The 15,144-nt window shown below is 41.4% G+C and overlaps 1 long non-coding RNA gene across 1 annotated transcript; it reads left to right on the top strand.

The window, feature by feature from the left end:
• Positions 1–5,707: 5,707 nt before the first annotated feature.
• Positions 5,708–6,415, top strand: LOC117075537. The gene is made up of 3 exons (XR_004434039.1): positions 5,708–5,883; positions 6,009–6,118; positions 6,261–6,415. It is a non-coding gene; the product is annotated as an uncharacterized LOC117075537 (long non-coding RNA).
• The last annotated feature ends 8,729 nt before the right edge of the window (positions 6,416–15,144 follow it).

Below are 15,144 nucleotides of genomic sequence, written 5' to 3'. Positions count from 1 at the left end.
AGATAGGGACAGAGTTCCCTCTATTATGATTCGGATTCAAAGGGTAGATGTCATGGCCCCTAAACATCACAGCATGACCAGCGCATGCCACCCACGACCTGCAGTGACCTTGCACCTGGTTAGGTGTAAATTATTTTACTTTAGCAGACAAATTTTCCTTCCTTTGTGGCTAGATCTTCTTCTCTCTCTCTCTCTCTCTTTTTCCCCTTGAAGCCACCTATTTTCTACCCCACCTTTATTTTCTCTCTCTGTTTCCACCCTGCTGCCCCCTTCCACCTGCTTTCTCCTGTTCAGCTTTCATGGTTCACCCCTTCCCTGCCCACTGGCATCCCCCAAACTAACGCTGCTGTGCTGTCCTGGGTGGGGAGATGGGTATGGCTGTAGACGGTGCCCTCCAGAGTGCCCAGGATGGGGGAACATGGTGCAGCGGCCAGTATAATGTTTTAAAAGAATGGCCACTTTCTTTCTTTTTTTATATTTTTTAATTATACTTTATGTTCTAGGGTACATGTGCACAATGTGCAGGTTTGTTACATATGTATATATGTGCCATGTTGGTGTGCTGCACCCATTAACTCGTCATTTACATTAGGTGTATCTCCTAATGCTATCGCTCCCCCCTCCCCCCACCCTACAATAGGCCCCAGTGTGTGGTGTTCCCCTTCCCATATCCAAGTGATCTCATTGTTCAATTCCCACCTATAAGTGAGAACATGCGATGTTTGGTTTTCTGTTCTTGCAACAGTTTGCTGAGAATAATGGTTTCCAGCTGCATCCATGTCCCTACAAAGGACACGAACTCATCCTTTTTTATGGCTGCATAGTATTCCATGGTGTACATGTGCCACATTTTCTTACTCCAGTCAGTCATTGATGGACATTTGGGTTGGTTCCAAGTCTTTGCTATTGTGAATAGTGCTGCAATAAACATATGTGTGCATGTGTCTTTATAGCTGCATGATTTATAATCCTTTGGGTATATACCCAGTAATGGGATGGCTGGGTCAAATGGTATTTCTAGTTTTACATCCTTGAGGAATCGCCACACTGTTTTCCACAATGGTTGAACTAGTTTACAGTCCCAACAACAGTGTAAAAGTGTTCCTATTTCTCCACATCCTCTCCAGCACCTGTTGTTTCCTGATTTTTTAATGATTGCCATTCTAACTGGTGTGAGATGGTATCTCATTGTGGTTTTGATTTGCATTTCTCTGATGGCGAGTGATGATGAGCATTTTTTCATGTGTCTGTTGGCTGTGTGAATGTCTTCTTTTGAGAAGTGTCTGTTCATATCCATATATGTGGAAAGCTGAAACTGGATCCTTTCCTTACTCCTTATACGAAAATTAATTCAAGATGGATTAGAGACTTAAATGTTAGACCTAAAACCATAAAAACCCTAGAAGAAAACCTAGGTACTAACATTCAGGACATTGGCATGGGCAAGGACTTCATGTCTAAAATACCAAAAGCAATGGCAACAAAAGCCAAAATAGACATTTAAATGGGATCTAATTAATCTAAAGAGCTTCTGCACAGCAAAAGAAACTCCCATCAGAGTGAACAGGCAACCTACAGAATGGGAGAAAATTTTTGCAATCTACTCATCTGACAAAAGGCTAATATCCAGAACCTACAAAGAACTCAAAACAAATTTATAAGAAAAAAACAACCCCATCAAAAAAGTGTGCAAAGGATATGAAAAAGCTCATTTCTTTTCATCACTAATATTCCATTGTATGGATACAACACAATTTATTTATCCATTCACTTGTTGAGAAGGACATCTTGGTTACTTCGAGTTGTTGACAATAATAAATAAAACTGCTGTAAATACTTGTGTGCAGGTTTTTGGTGAACACAAGCCTTCCTCGCATTTGGCTAAATAGGTCAAACTGCCATTGCAAAATTATAGGGTAAGACTATGTTTAGCTTTGTAAATGAAAAAACAAAACAAAAGCTCCCAAACTGTTTTCCAAAGTGATTGTACCATTTTGCGTCTCCACCAACAATGCCTATAGCCCTGTTTGACAGCTTTTGAGATTGTCACTTTTTACAGATTTTAGTTACTCTAATAGGTGTGTTCTGTTATCTCACTGTTTTCATATGCAATTTTCTAATGACAAATGATTTTGAGTATCTCTTTCATTTACTTATTTACTATCTGTACATCTTTTCGGTGAGGTGTTCAGATCTTTTGCCTACTCTTAAATTGGATTATTCACTTTCATATTATTGAGTTTGAAGTTCTTCGTTTATTTTGGACACCAGCCCTTCATCAGATCTGTATTTTGCAAATATTTTCTCTTAGTCTGTAACTTGTTTTTTCATTCTCTTAACAGTGTCTTTCACAGAGCAGAAGGTTTTAACTGTAATGAAGCTCAACTTTTCAATTTTGTTTCTTTCATGGATTTTGCTTTTAATGCTGTTTCTAAGAAATCATCACCAAACCCAAGGTCACCTGGCTTTTCTCCCATGTTATCTCCTAGGAGTCCTGTGGTTTTGAACCTTACATGTAGTTATAAGATCCATTTGTGAAAGTTATAAGATTTGTGTGTGTACATTTATTTATTTTTTCATGTGGGTGTCCAGGTGTTCTACCACCATTTGTTGAAAAGGCCATCCTTGCTCTGTTAAATTGCCTTTGCGCCTTTATCAAAGATCAGTTTATTATATTTATGTAGGTCTATTTCTGGGCTCTGTTTTGTTTTCCATTCATCTATGAGTCTATTTTACCTTTTTTCACCAACTCCACACTGTTTTGGTTACTGTAGCTTTACAAGGTGTCCTGAAGTTGGCAGAGCCAATCCTTGGGGATTTTTTCTCATCTTCACCATGAGAACCTTGTTGGGTTCCTAGTGGTCAGACTTAGGAAAGTGTGATATCCCCACATGGCTGGTTCTCAGAGAGTTTTTAATGCTCAAGTCAGGCCACCCTCAGCTTCTAGTAATCTGTCAATACCATTTAAGTGCTCCTCCCAGGTGCTGGCTCCAGCAGCTTCTGTTCCTGGCAAGCTGTGACGCCCTGTGTTTGCCTGTCTTTCCAGTTTTCAGGGTGGCAGTGACTCAATTCTCTGGCCATCTAAGAAGAGTTGTTGGTTTTCAGTTTGTTCAGCTTTTTTCTTGTTGTGAGGACAAATGGTGACTTCCCACCTTTTTATATGCCAGGGTTGAAACCAGAAATTTCATTTAAAAAGTTACTTGTGGCCAGACATGGTGGCTCAAGCCTGTAATCCCAGCACTTTGGGAGGCTGAGGTGGGTGGATCACAGGGTCAGGAGTTCGAGATCAGCCTGACCAACATGGTGAAACCCCATCTCTACTAAAAATACAAAAATTGGCCAGGTGTGGTAGCCCGTGCCTGTAATCCCAGCTATTCAGGAGGCTGAGGCAGAAGAATCTCTTGAAACCAGGAGGCGGAAGTTGCAGTGAGCCAAGATCACGCCATTGCACTCCCGCCTGGGTGACAGAGTGAAACTCTGTCTCAAAAAATAAAAAATAAAAAGTTACTTGTAATAAAACTCACCAATTTTAACTCTATGAAGTAATCATTTAAGGAGGTTTCTAGAATTGTGCAGACATCAGCAGAGTCACACTTTAGAATATTTTTGCCTTTCCCCAAATTCCCTCAAGCCTCTGCACAGTCATTTCCTAATCTCTGATGCCCATGACTGGGCCCCAACAAAATAAAAATTTGGAAAACTGACATCATCAAATTTCAACTTTTCTTAGATTGGGAATTTTTATAGTGACTCATTGTCTTAGTTTTGTGACATTTAGAGGAAATATTGCATTTTAGGCACTTTTTTGAGGAACTTAATAATAGTCCTTTTCATTGCTCTTTGTGAGTTGTTTCGTTTTTACTAATAACTGATAGTTGCTACCAAACCTGGTCTGGCAAGCCTAAATGAAGGAGCTAAAAAAATAATAATAATCTGCTATAATAAATAGAGATAGATGATGAATTTGGAAATAAGATTATGTGGAGTTAGTATTGTACCATCTTTATTCTTGCAGAAATTTGGTTGGTAACATTAGAGATACTCCTCACGTGCTTGGAATGCCTCTCATTGTCTTCTTCAGGTTACAAGGGCTCCAGAATAGTGACATAAAGGTGAGTGCAAGATTTTTACTGTAGTGGATTGAAACCACAGAAGTCTGGAACAAAGGCTGGGTTCTCTGATAAGGGTTTTAGGAAGCTCAATTCAGGTGTGTCTGGCTATGTAATTATGTGGAGCTCAGGCTACTTCTCCAAGTTCTCTTCAGATATAGGAGGAATTCATTTTTGGGGATTTGAAAGACTGGGTTTTCTTTTTCTGTGCTAGCTGTCGGGCAGGAGATGCTCTGACTCCAGAGGCCACCTGCATTCTTTCTCACCTGGCCTTTTCCATTTTCCAACCAATAGCAGCTCATGAAGTCCTTCTCAAGTTCCCATTCTTTCTGATGTCACCTTCTCCTGACGGCTAGAGAAACCACTGGCATGTATGCAGCGATGTGATAAAATCCATTTTACATAGGGAATCTCATCCTCTTAAAGTCATATAACTGGCATGTAACAACATAATCACAGGAATGATGTCTCCTCACCTTAACAGGCTTCAGAGACAAGGGTGTGGCATGTTTGGGGACCATTTCAGAAATTCCATCTACCACAGTCGGACACTCACATTCTCCCATCTGCAAAATACATTCATCCTCTCCCCTAGGTTTCAAATTCATGTCATTAAAGCATTAGTCCAAAGTGAAAAAGTTATGTAGACCACATCAGATCAAAAGTTTAAATCTATCTAATCATCTACACCAAGTGTGAATGAAGCTTCTGAGGGTGTCCATTAAGTCCAGATCCTTGACATAATTCCCTTCCCTCTATTAACCTATTAAACTCAACAAACAGCTTATCTGCCCTCAGTGTGCAATGGTGGGACAGACATAGAAAAACGATTCTAGTGATTCTTGTTCACAAAGGGGGAAGGTGGAAGTAACAAATAAGTCACTGGTCCAAAACCTTTTTGAAATGGGGCTGAGCAAAGCCCAGCAGGAATTTCTTGGTTAGGATCCACAACCTGGAACTAACCCTCTGTGACACGGGCTTTGCCTCTGGGCTCTGCATTTCTTTCTATCGTTATAGAAATCATTTTATTTTCCTTCTTCTCCTACTCCTTTGGTTCTTGCCCTTCTCCTTATGGCAGCATCCTCCCCTTAATCCTTGGCACATCATCCCAGCAGAATTAGTCAAATGTTGCCCATGTCATGACCCTGACCATCTCCATGAGGGCTGTCCTTGTGACCCCTGCTCCCCTGGGACCCTCTTCACTGACTGACCTCTCTGTCATGATTGCTTTCAGCTGACCTGGCTGGTTTAGGAAAAAACCTAGAATTGTGGAGACCCAGAACCAATCTCTGCCCTCTCTTGTCTCCAAGAGAGGAAGAAAATAACAGGTATCGTCATGAAGAAATGACCCACGTGAGGGCTGAGACTCTCCAGCAGTTACAGCAGAGAAAACTTCCTGAAGAATGGTGGAGCTGAGATCCCAGTCCCAGAAAGCAGGCTTGCGTTAAGCACTATTTAATCTTTATGTCCTCCCTGCCCCAATCTGCCAGCCAGCGAATGACAACTGACCGAGTATAAATACTAGGACTACAGAACCATGATAAAGTGTTTGTCCAAGGAAACACCCTTTTACTATTTTCGTTTTCACAGTCGAAATTGCTGTTTTTCATCCAGAGTTTTCTGAAACGCAGCAGTGAGTTCCTAGAAGGTGAATTAGGTGCTTTGGACCTGGAGGCTGAGGCCAAGGCTTATGTGGTCGATCTGCTGCCACCATGTGGTGACGGAGCCTGGGAGAGTCTTAGTCTTTCTTGGCTTCACTTTTCTTGTCAGTAAGGTAAGGGCTTATTGCTCCCCTCTGAGGTCCCTTCCTGCTGTGTTTTCTCTGAGTCTCTGAGGAACTGAGATGGTTTTTAACGCCGCACAGCACCAGCAGCTGAGACCTGACTCTGTCTCCTGCAGGAACCTGAGCTGAGTCCACACCCTGGAAGCCCAGAACTGAGGGAACAGATGAAAGAAAGAAAGTCAGCAGGTTTAGGGGATGAGAACAACCCACAAAGGACAAGCCATTGGTACATGGAAACCAAAGAAGGGGGGAATAAGGACAAATTGGGACAGAAGCCTCAGGGGAAATGGGCAATGCCTATCATCATCCAAACCCTCAAGGAACAGCGCGAGCTGAGCAGTGGGGACTGAGAGAAACTTACTCTACAGGAGTTTCCTGCCCCTGGCCATGGAGAGCCACAGGGTGGATCAGAGCTGGTTTATAGTGAGGGGCAGCAGCAACTCCAAGAGGGGGAAGATGCAACCATGAGCTCCTGCCCCAGACCCAGGAGCCTCGACCTTGGGCTGCCGTAGCAGTGGATGCTCTTCAGGTCAGTGTGGGTTAGAGGGAATAACCATGCTGGGAGAAGGGTTGGAGACATCCATTCTTACATTAAACAGCTCTGCTCTAGGTCAGGTGCTAGAGTAAGTGTCCCTTGCTAGTATACAAAGCAATGATACTTATAATATTCTTCTGTACTTACAGTTGAAGTAGGTTTCAAAATAGTATCTCATAAATATTTATTGGATGTTTAATTTTCTTTACACTGTGTTAAACACTTGGGATTCAGATATTAATGTCTCCCTAAAGGGACTCAAGCCCATGAGAGAAAGAACACAAGCATAGCATTTTAAGAAAATATGGAAGTTCCCCCACACTGGGGTGTTGTGACAACCCAGAGAATGGGAGTTTAGGTGAAGACATTGCTCCTAATGACATGGGGAACCATAAGAGGACTTCTTCAGAACAGACTCATTTTCCTCCAATGTCCCACAGAGAGGGATCCTGGGGCATGAATGGTGTAAGGTAAGGGCTGGTCTAAGGAAAGGGATTTGCTGCATCCTGGGAGAAATCTCAGCACCCCCAATAGGACATTTGGGACAGGAATGCAGGTCAGAGGAGGTTTGCAATTGCTTTCATTCAATAATTGATGAACACTCTCCTGAGAACTCCCTCAGTGCTAGACCCTGAGCTGGGCACCATGAACACAGAGATCAGTAAGACATGATCTCAGCTGTCACAGAACTCTCAGTCTAGTGACCAGCGATTCCTGAGAAGTATAGTGATGGTGGGTTCATTGGAACCAGTGGTCCATGCTGCATGGAGATGACCCCAGTGGATGACCTGGTCTCTCTTCTGTTTTTTTTTTTTTTTCAAACAGCTGAATGACCTGTCCTGGGGCAGTGACCCTAGACTTCAGCCAGATGTCAGCATCTCAAGGGACAACCAACAACTTGGCTCCATGTTGGGTCAAAACAGTTAACACAGCCAAGGTATTCAAGGTATCAGTAGCTACTGATTATGTCCTGGCCAGCTGTGAAAAGAAAGAGGTGAGTTTAACAAGTATTCTAAAATTGTCCTTGACATAGTAATCACAGATGATCTATCTTCTGTCTGGCTATATATATATATATATACATATGTATATGGTGATGGAGTTTCACTCTTTTTGCCAGGCTGGAGTGCAATGGAATGATCTCGGCTCACTGCAACCTCTGCCTCCAGGTTCAAGTGATTCTCTTGCCTCAGCCTCCTGAGTAGCTGGGATTATAGGCGTATGCCACCATGCCTGGCTAATTTTCTATATTTTCAGTAGAGACAGGCTTTCACCATGTTGGCCAGGCTGGTTTCGAACTCCTGACCTCAGGTGATCTGCCCACCTCGGCCTCCCAAAGTGCTGGGATTACAGGTGTGAGCCACCACGCCCAGCCTCTCTCTGGTAATTTAAATGCTTTGCAGACTTCAAGATTCACCTGTGTCCAAAATAAATTCTGTATCAGTCATAGTACTAGCATTTAGAAATTGTGTATTTTATCCTCTAGTCATAGATTAAATAACTAAGGCAGAAAGGAGTAAAGCAGCTTCCATGAATGTAATGAGAAAGTAGGGGGAGTCATGGACTAAAGTCCTACCTTAGGATTCCCCAGCAATTGCCAGTCACAATTTTTGTGCTATTAGAAACAACAACAACAACAATAACAAAGTGACAACCTGTTTTGTTCCTCTGCTTACCCTATCCAGTTCTCTACACTATAACATCTCTGCTTATCAAGACAACTTGGATTCTCAATTTGTTGAGCTCAACAAAAGCATGTGCTGAGCCCCTGTGGGTAAAGTGTTATGCTAGTTATGGTGGGTGCTACAGAGGAAGCCCAGAAGAGTCCTTAGTGACAAGAGCTTGAGATTTCTGCTCCCAGCTCAGCCTGAGTTGCCTGGAGATGAGAAAATCAGTAGCCGACACCACAGGTGCATTCTGGTGAAAGGGTCGATGAATTGAATATCACCAAGTCTCAGCCTGGATCCCCTCCCTTTGTTTCACTTCACAGATTACATGTTGACAGCAGGAAAATCAACAGAAAAACCATGAGGCCAGACACCAAAAGACAGTAATGCTGCTGGGTGGGCCATGAATTTTTACAAACATGTGAAGGGCCTTCTCAGAAGTGAAGTTTTAGGAAATATAAAATGCGTAGCTGGGATACATTACAGTGTAATGATAGAAAAAATATTGTATATAGCAGCATCTAATAAGTTCTGGAGGAAAAATATTTTTCACATTACTCCAATTATGGCCTTACATGTCAAAAACAAAACAAAACAAAACCTAAGAGAACCACTAACATCCATTGGTTTTGTAGAAACAGGATACCCTTAGTGCACTTAAATTTGGAAAAATGGCTCTGCCTTTAGGGCCATGCAATGAAACAGACTGTGGTAGTTGACGTAGGAGGAGCAGGGTGGAGTTTATAACAATGGCCACAAGACGGTGAAGAAAATGCTCTGGGGTTTTTAAGCAGCAGACGAGGTGACTCAGAGGAATGTTAGACAATCATACAAAAGCAACTTTAGCAACATTTTCGATTCAGTGGGCACTACATAGTTAGTCCACGCTCTGCATCCATTCTTTCACAGTCTGTCCCTTCATCGACTTGGCCTACAATGACTTTTCTGAGAGACGAGAGGGATCAACAAACAGCACGCACACACTGAAATAAAGAATGAATTTCTAATTTTCAGATTTTAGTCTCTGACCTAACCAAAGAAGTGACTACCATAGAGGTTAACTATTAATAACATAAATGATGCTCACAAATATGCAGATCTTATAATAACAAGGTAAAACAGCTTAAAAAGTAGATAGTAGAACTGTAGTCCAGGGACGCTAATAGAAGTGACCCATAACATTACATCATCTCCACTTCCAAAAAAATCAGGTAAAAGAAGGAAGGAGACTGGCAACCCAATGCACAGAACTATATATAACAGGCATACTATTTATTGGTTGGTTATAAACGATTGGAAATAAATCTTTTTATATACTGACTCTTGGTTTATGTCACAGAGGCACAGCATGGAACAATAAACAACCAGACTGTAAGATAAATTCATTTGAGTAACTGGACTTTTGTAAACCATTAGACAGACATTTGAGAAACCAAATTTAAAGCTGTTTGTGAGTCATGTTGCCTATCAAGGTGGAAATTCAGGAGAGATACATAATGACAAATAAATGCTTTATGTGTGTGTGTGTGACACAGTGATCTGATGCATTGGGAATGTGATCTTGTGAATCTCTCAGGTGAGCAATCCTGCCATGATTGGGCATAAAGGTCAGTAACTGAAGAGGTACCAAATGTGCTCCATGTGTCAGTTGTGACCTAAGGAACTGAAGGCTTTCACCCTCCCTTGAAGTAATGAAGCTGACACAGCAGGGGGCTGCAAATTCCACTGCAGATCAGGGTCTTGATGCTGACATACTGAAGAGTGGACTCCCACTTGAGTTACAGAGTAGGAACTACTGTTTCCTAAGGCTCCTGAATATCCCACAAACTAACCTCCTCAGCTTGGCATTATTAATTATTTTAAAGCTCTCAGTGGTCTCATTTTATACTAGATCACATCAGAAATAAGACTAATAACGATCAGGTACAAACTCATATTTGCTGGACATATCATTGCATATCATCCCAAAGTTTCTGGCACTACATAATTCTGGAGTAGATTCTTCAATATTACATTTTAAACTAAGGGAGAACATTGGTTTCTAAATTTTACAACTATAGCATTGCAGCTAAACACAAGTGCAAGTGGGCAGCCTTATCAACTGCATGAATAATCTTAAGGAAAACTTATTGGTGAACATATAGAACATTTCACACGCATTTATCTACGAAGTACAAACTCTTCCCAACCTCAGAACTTGATATGGGTTAGGACATTCCTCTCCCTTGGGCTGGTGATAAAGCTCTAACTGAAATGAGAAAGGTTCTTCATACCTGGTAAATATGCAAGTTTCCTAAGATATTGCCATTGGCCAATCAAACCTGAATCCGAAAAGCATTCGTTTCTAGCAGGATATAAGATCAATATGCAAAAATAAATTGTATTTATGCAATTGCACCGCAGAATTTAAATGTAAAAGGAATACCATTTACGATAATGTCAAGTGTATAAAATCCATAAATATGAATATGACTGAAAATTAGAGCATATTTCACAGAGAACATAGCTCAGGCCTAATAACTGGAAAAATATTGCTTGTTCATGTGTAAGAATATTGTTGAGATGTTCATTTCCCCTAATTTGATCTATGAATTCAATGCAATCCAACTCAAAATTTCAGCATGCATCATTGGTAGAAAATGCTCAGCTGATTCTAAAATTAACATGAGCTAGCATAACAAAAATGCCTGTATAACGAAGAACAAAATTGGACAGCTAGCTCCAACTGATTTAAAGAACAATCATAGAGTTGTAATGGCCACACAGAAATGCTTTGGCATGTGATCAATTAAATGGATCAAAAGAAAATAGAGTCCAAATATAAACCAATACATATATTGAGAACAGATTTTTGAAAATATTGGAAAAGCAATGTATTTAAAAATGATGCATAATATTTCAACAAATGATTGAGAATTTTCTTTTTAAGCAATGGATGTGACATATTTGTAACCATATAAAAATAAACAAGTAGAAAAAATTGAATTCATGTGTCATTTCACGTATAAAAATTAGTGGTTACCAGAGGCTGTGAAGGAGATAGGGGAGAAGGAAGAAAAGATACTGGTTAATGCATATAAAATATAGTAAATAGAAGGAATAAGTTCTAGTATTTGATAGTATACTAGGGAGACTATAATTCAAAATAACTTACTGAATATTTTTAAATAACTAGAAGAGAAGAATTGGGATATTCCTTACATAAAGAAAAGATAAAGTTTTGAAGTGACAGATATACTACTTACACTGATTTGATCATTACAAATTGTATACGTTTATCAAAATATCATGTGTATCCCCAAAATGTGAACAACTATTATACATCAATTAAAATAATGAAAAGTACATCTTAGATAAATTAACAATGATTCCAATCTGATCAATTATCTTTTCTGACCACAATGGTATGAAACTAAAAATTAACTACACAAGGAAAACTGGAAAATTCAACAATACATGGAAATTAAACAACATGCCTATGAACAACTGATTGATCAAAGAACAAGTCAAAAGGGAAATGTGAAAATATATTGAGGCAAACAAAAGTGAAAGAAAACATAACAAAATCTTGGAACAGCAAAAATAGCTCTAAGAGTCAAGTTTATAACCATAAATGCATACATTAAAAAAGAAGAAAGATTTCAAATATACATTACACCTCAAGAAACCAGGAAAAAACAACAACAAAATAAATCCGAAGTTCACTAAAGAAAGGAAACAAAAATCAATGCAGAAGTCAATCAACTGAAGAATAGAAATACTACAGAAAAATAAAACTGAGTTGTTGGTTTTTGTTTTTTGTTTTTTGTTTCCTTCCTCTTTCTTTTCTTTTCTTTCTCTTTCTCTTTCTCTTTCTCTTTCTCTTTCTCTTTCTCTTTTTAGGAGAGAAAACGTCTTACTATTCTTCCCAGGCTGATTGGGAACTACTGGCCTCCGGTGATCCAACGTAGGCCTCTCACACCCAAGTTGTTTTTCTGGAAAAAGTAAAATTAACAAACTTGGCTAAAATAACTAAGAAAAAAATACAGAAAACTCAAATAACATCCGAAATTAAAGTGGAGGCATTAAAACAGAAGCCTCACAAGTAAAAAGAATCATAAGAAACTATTATTAACAGCTCTATGCCATCAAATTGGATAACCTAGAGTAAATGGATAAATTCTTAGAAACATACAACCTACCAGGATTGAATCAAGAAGAAACTGAAAGCCTGAACGACCAATAACAAATAAAAGGACTGAAGAACCTCGCAACAAAGAGAAGCCCAGGACCAAATGGCTTCACAGCTGAACTCTTCCAAACATTCAAAAAAGAACCGGGCGCTGTGGCTCACGCTTGTAATCCCAACACTTTGGGAGGCCAAGGCAGACAGATTACCTGAGGTCAGGAGTTGGAGACCACCCTGGCCAACATGGTGAAACCCTGTCTCTACTAAAAAAATTACAAAAATTAACCGGGGGTGGTGGTGCGTCCGTGTAATCCCAGCTACTTGGGAGGCTGAGGCAGGAGAATCGCATTGTAGTGAGCTGAGATGGCACCACTGCACTCCAGCGTTGGCGACAGAGCGAGATTCAGTCTTGGAAAAAAAAAAAAAAGAAAAAGAAAGCCACTGTAAATCACAATGCATTTAGTTCACTTTCTGAGAGTGTGATTTCCTCTTCCTGTGGAAATAGCGATAATTTTTATGAGGGGTGCTGCCCGGACCCCACTGGAGGAGCGGGTAAGATGAGGACTGTGCTCGGTGTTATCTCCCTACAGAACCACACAGGCTGATGGGTAATACCTGTGGCCCCTAAGTGTCCGTGAGGGGACTGGTCCCTCTACAGCATTACTTATGGCTGCGGACACCCACTATATGGCAACAAGATGTATATGTGTGAGTAGGTGGTAAAACCATTATAGGCAACGGAAATTCAAAATATTCCAGAACCCTAAAAAGTTCACCTCATGTAGTATTTGGTCTATTGCAGGGGGCCCCAAGCCCCCGGGGCTGTGGTCAGCTACCTGTCCTGGGCCTGTTAGGCACCAGGCCGCACAGCAGAATATGAGGGGCCAGCAAGTGAGCATTCCAGCCTGAGCCCCACCTCCTGTCAGATCAGCAGTGGCATTAGATTCTCATAGAAGCACAAACCCTATTGTGAACTGTGCATGAAAGGAATCTAGGTTGTGTGCTCCTTGTGATAATCTAATTAATGCCTGATGATCTGAGGTGGAACAGTTTCATTCAGAAATGATCCTTCCCTCTTTTCACATCCCCCACCCCTGGACCAAGGAAAAATTGTCTTCCATGAAACCAGTCCCTGGGGCAAAAAGTTTGGAGACTGCTGGTCTACAGTGTCCCAAAACCCTTTTCTGTGGTTCCATCCCAAAGCCTGGAGGCTCTGAGTCCTCCCCCTGTTCTTATACTCCTGTGTGCTGAGAAAAACAGCATTTCCTATGCTCTGAAGGCTCTCTAGAACATTCTTTCTAGGCTGCAGGATGGAGATTAATAATAACAGAATAATCGGCATGGCCTTGTTAGCCAATCCAAAGTCCTCTGGGCTGAAGTGGGGTTTTTCACTTCAGTGACATCCAGCCTGGGTACCTTCCATCTCAGCATCCCCAGGCACAGACAGGAAGTGACATCACCCATTTACATGATGTCTGTCTTTGTGGCCTGGGCCACTGGGTGGCTCACCTCAGAGGCGGAGATGCCAGACATGGGTGTTCTGGGCATGATTAACAAAGGGAAAACTGAGAGCATTCCTACTGAAGCCCCTTCATCTTTCAGCTCCCACCCAGGTGGCCTGTCCCCACAGACCCTGGAGTGGAGACTTGGGCCACCACCTGTCGGAAGTGGAGGCTTCACAGGCACAGCCAGAGCCGAGAACCCTGGTGCCCAATTGTCTGTGACTACAACTGGATCAAGGGTTTGACTGTGGCTGTGGCTTAGCTAGGCACCACCTGCAGCTTCACAGCCAACGTTGATCCTGGGAAGCAATGGCCCTTCCAAGGTAGGGAAGGAAAGGGGACCAGGAAGCTCTAATCCAGGTGCTGGTGATCTTGGTGCTGTGAGGGGAGGAGGCAATGTGGTCTCTTCATGCTCCCTCAGAGTCAAGTAGAAATCCACAATGTTCCAACCCAGTGAGGTGAGCAAGAGCCTGGGGTTTAGTATCAAATCTGCTCTCAGGTCCTGGGTTTAACCCTTACTCATTATTCACCTTGGCCAAGTTATTTGTAGTATTGGTCTTTACATCTCAGTTCTGTCATCTGAGAGACCCGAAAAATAATATCTTCTTTCAATCATTGTTGATAGCATTAATTATGATAATTTCCAAAGGGCTAATTCAATAAATATAGCTCAATAAATCTATGAATACATGTTATCTAATTCTGTTACCTTTCAGGTAAATTAGCACTTAGGAAGTGACTTCACATGCAGTTTCATCTGAGGAGGAGTAACTGTTAGGATCTCTACTTTCTAGGGACCCCCTTCCTGTGTTTTCTTAGAAAGTCTCTTTTGCCAGTTTTCTTCCTCTCCATCAGCATCCCTTTTAAAGTCAATTTTCCCCTGTCAAGGATTTTCAGTAACAACCTATTAGGCACATTCAGTAAAAGTGCAAATCCCGGGCCCACGAGTCAGTCTCTTGCTTCTTGCTGTGTTTTCTCCCCTTGTTTTGAAATAAAAGAATAAAAGGGCAACCTTCTCATTGAAAGTGTATAAATCTGTCTCTTTTATGAAACTCCATTTAGTTCATCATCTCCACTCATGTCCAAGGCCATGTCCTCCATTTTCTTCTCACAGGGATCCACTTCTGCTCAGATTTCCTTTAAAACTCTGGGTCATGTTCATCCTTACTCTCCATCCCACTCAATATCTCCTCCTGGATCCCCTGGGGCTGCCTGATGCTCATCTGTCAAGTGATGTCCCCAGCTGAGGAATAAGGAGACCCATGTCCTCAGGAGGGAGGGTCACGTGATGTAACCAGCACCATCTGGATCCCTGGAGAGGCCACACGGAAGATGCTCAGTGAGTGTCAGGGGATGCATAGTCCCTGACACGTGCCCTGA

Source organism: Trachypithecus francoisi, unplaced genomic scaffold (assembly GCF_009764315.1).
Source record: "Trachypithecus francoisi isolate TF-2019V2 unplaced genomic scaffold, Tfra_2.0 Lachesis_group5, whole genome shotgun sequence".
NCBI classification, from domain to species: domain Eukaryota; kingdom Metazoa; phylum Chordata; class Mammalia; order Primates; family Cercopithecidae; genus Trachypithecus; species Trachypithecus francoisi.
The sequence above is the reverse complement of the archived record's forward strand: the minus strand, read 5'-3'. Positions and strand labels throughout refer to the sequence as shown.